A 4263-nucleotide genomic window follows, 5' to 3' on the forward strand; every position below is an offset into this window, starting at 1 on the left:
ACCCAACCCACCAAATGGACTAAATAAACAAATGGACTGGCTGACATGTGGGCCAGTAGGTCGAAGCCTAAGCAAGGCGTTGGATTTACATCCAACGGCCGGAATTCTTCTTCAATCTCTCGTCTTCTTCCCCCAGCGCTGCCGGGACCACCTGCTCTAGCCTCCGGCGTCCAGCGGCGTTGTTTTGCGCGCCTCGCACCGAAACACTACCCCGCCGACGACCAGGCCATCACTCCACTCCGCACGTCCTGTTATTCTCTGCTGAGTGTAGGCCCACCCCGCACCTGAACGAGTCAAGTTTCCCACTCCTCTCCATATGCGACTCCACTGCCGCGTCTTCCCCATCTCCGGGTCATTCCAGTCTGGGGCCTCGCCGTCGTCTACCGCCTCGCTGCGCTCGGCGCGTCATGGTCAACAAATGAGAGTCATCAGAAGAGGACTATATGTGAGAGCCTGACGGCTGGGACCCACGAGGTCCATGGTCGCACACAAGGAAAGTTCCTCCTTATTAAGTTGTTTCCTCCCCCTGACAGCTGAGACCTACTGGCTGTATCTTCGCACGGAAGGAAGTGCCTCCTTGTTATGCGAAAAAAACTATTCCTCCCAATGACAGCTGGGACCCAGCAAATTTGGTGGCTGACTTGTGGGCCTACTAAGCAGATGTGTACGCAAGGCTTTGTCAACTTAATCAACAGATGATTCTAGTAGCTGGAACGCTGGATGTTAATCCAACAGCTATGCTCCTTCTTCAACCTATGTTCTTGCTCCTGTCTCCCGTGGGTGGCAGTGCTGCCGCGCACTCGAACCAGTCAAGTTTCCCACTCCTCTCCATTTGCAATCCCACTGCCGCATCTTCCCCATCTCCGGGTCATTCCAGTCTGGGGCCTCTCCGTCGTCCACCGGCCTTGGTGTGCTCAGCACGGTGTGGTCAACGTGGTCAACAAACGAGAGTCATCGGAAGCCTCACACCATAGCCGAACTAGTGAACCCTCGTACTCATCTCCGTGCGGGCTTCCACTACTGCGTCTTCCCCGGCTCAGTGTCGTCCCCTTCCTAGGCCTCGCCGTCGTCCACCGCCCTGGTGCCCTCGGCACGGCGTGGTCAACGTGGTCAAGGAACGACTTCCATCAGAAGAGTACTGTACGTGGAGAGTGAGGGAGTCCTGGATTAGGGGGTGTCCGGATAGCCGAACTATCACCTTTGGCCGGACTCCTGGACTATGAAGATACAAGATTGAAGACTTCGTCCCGTGTCCGGATGGGACTTTCCTTGCCGTGGAAGGCAAGCTTGGCGATACGGATATGTAGATCTCCAACCATTGTAACCGACTCTGTGTAACCCTAACCCTCTTTGGTGTCTATATAAACCGGAGGGTTTTAGTCCGTAGGACGAACAACAATCATACCATAGGCTAGCTTCTAGGGTTTAGCCTCTGATCTCATGGCAGATCTACTCTTCTACTACCCATATCATCAATATTAATCAAGAAGGAGTAGGGTTTTACCTCCATCGAGAGGGCCCGAACCTGGGTAAAAACATCGTGTCCCTTGTCTCCTGTTACCATCCGCCTAGACGCACAGTTCGGGACCCCCTACCCGAGAACCGCCGGTTTTGACACCGACATTGGTGCTTTCATTGAGAGTTCCTCTGTGTCGTCATCCTTAGGCCCGATGGCTCCTCCGATCATCAACAATGATGCGGTCCAGGGTGAGACTTTTCTACCCGGACAGATCTTCGTATTCGGCGGCTTTGCACTGCGGGCCAATTCGCTTGGCCATCTGGAGCAGATTGAAAGCTACGCCCCTAGCCATCAGGTCAAATTTGGAAGTTTGAACTATACGGCTGACGTCCGCGGAGACTTGATCTTCGACGGGTTCAAGCCATAGCCGAGCGCGCCACACTGTCACGATGGGCACGATCTAGCTCTGCCACCGGACAGTGCCCTAGACGCCGCACAAGTGTCCGCTCCGACCCTTAGCTCGGAGCCGACTGGGCCGACCGAGGATGGATGGCTGGACACCTCCTCGGGGGCTGCTATCTCTACGGCGATTGGGCCGAACACCAACCCTGTCCTTTGCGAAGCTCGTGACTCCAAGGTGCCGGACTCCTCTCAGCACTCCGAACCTTCCGCGCCCCTGCCGATCAAATCCGATTGGGCGCCGATCCTGGAGTTCACCACCGCGGACATCTTTCAGCACTCGCCCTTTGGCGACATCCTGAATTCACTAAAGTCTCTCATTTTACCAGGAGAGCCCCAGCCGGATTATGGCCAACAAGGTTGGGATGCAGACGACGAAGAAATTCAAAGCCCACCCACCACCCACTTCATAGCCACTATTGAAAGTTTAAACGACGTGCTCGACTTCGACTCCGAAGACATCGACGGTATGGACGATGATGCAGGAGATAAGCATGAACCAGCACCTATAAGGCACTGGACAACCACCTCATCTTACGATGTATACATGGTGGACACACCTAAAGGAAGCGACGACGAGGAACAACGGGACGCTAGAAGGGATCATTACCTCGAAAAGCAGTCAAAACGGCGACGTAAGCGCCGCTCAAAATCCTGCCTCGACAAAGACAGCAGCCATACAGACCCAGCCATAGAGCAGGGTGAACCGGTGGATGACGAACATGCCATCGCGCAACCGTCCGAACAGGACAACCTAGATAAAAAATCCGTCCCCGGCAAAGATAACAGTCCGGACGATCTAATGCCGGACAAGCTACTGGAGCAGAAGAACCTTCACAAAAGGCTCGTCGCCACCGCGCGTAGCCTGAAAAAGCAGAAGCAAAAGCTCAGAACAGCGGAGGAGGCGCTCCGAATCAGATGGAGCAAAGTACTCAACACCGCAGACAAATACGGCGATAGTCGCCGAACGAAGAGCTACTCGAAGCGAAAACTACTGCCCGAATTCGATGAGGAGGCCGTAGAGCCCCTGCAATCAAAAGGCAGGGAGACCACCCGGTCGGATAGATGACCCCATGGCAAACATAGAACGGCAAACGGCGCCGCACACAAGCCGGCACGCGATCCGCATACAGATTCGCATCAAACAGATGGCCCATTTAGATCTATCTACGGGCCAAGAAAGAAAGCTCTAGTAAGCAATGCAACACATCAAGTATCCGAATGCTACGGTACACCTAAATATAGAGGTGTCGCACACCCCCTATGTTTCACCGATGAGGTTCTGGATTATGAATTCCCAGGAGGATTCAAACCCGTAAACATAGAGGCGTACGACGGAACAACAGACCCCGGAGTCTAGATTGAGGATTACATCCTCCACATACACATGGCTAGAGGAGATGACTTCCACGCCATAAAATACTTACCCCTCAAGCTCAAAGGGCCAGCCCGGAATTGGCTCAAAAGCCTCCCCAAAAACACCATTGGAAGTTGGGAAGAGCTCGAGGATGCTTTTCGGGCAAATTTTCAATGGACCTATGTCCGACCTCCGGACGCAGACGATTTAAGTCACATAACTCAACAACCCAGAGAGTTAGCCCGAAAATTCTGTAACAGATTCCTTACTAAAAAGAACCAAATAGTCGACTGTCCAGACACCGAAACCTTAGCAGCTTTCAAACACAACGTCCGAGACGAATGGCTCGCCAGACACCTCGGCCAAGAAAAGCCAAGAACAATGGCCGCATTAACAAGCCTCATGACCCGCTTCTGTGCGGGAGAGGATAGCTGGCTGGCAAGATGTAGTACCAGCGACCCAAGTACATCCAAAGTCAGGGATGGAAATGGGCAACCGCTATGCAGCAAGGACCAGCGCCTGACCAAGGGAAACATCCCGAAGAGCACAACAGTCAATGCCGGATTCAAAATCTCTCGGCAAAATCATAAAAAACTGCCCCTTAAGGATAACAGGGATGAGCTATCTAACTTAAAAAAATCTTGGACAAGATATGCCAAATCCACAGTACTCCCGGGAAGCCTGCAAACCATACCCACAGAGATTATTGGGTCTTCATGTTGGAAATATGCCCTAGAGGCAATAATAAAAGCATTATTATTATATTTCTTTGTTCATGATGATTGTCTTTATTCATGCTATAATTGTGTTATCCGGAAATCGTAATACATGTGTGAATAACAGACACCAACATGTCCCTAGTAAGCCTCTAGTTGACTAGCTCGTTGATCAATAGATAGTCATGGTTTCCTGGCTATGGACATTGGATGTCATTGATAACGGGATCGCATCATTAGGATAATGATGTGATGGACAAGACCCAATCCTA

Source organism: Triticum aestivum, chromosome 7B (genome assembly GCF_018294505.1).
Source record: "Triticum aestivum cultivar Chinese Spring chromosome 7B, IWGSC CS RefSeq v2.1, whole genome shotgun sequence".
NCBI lineage: Eukaryota > Viridiplantae > Streptophyta > Magnoliopsida > Poales > Poaceae > Triticum > Triticum aestivum.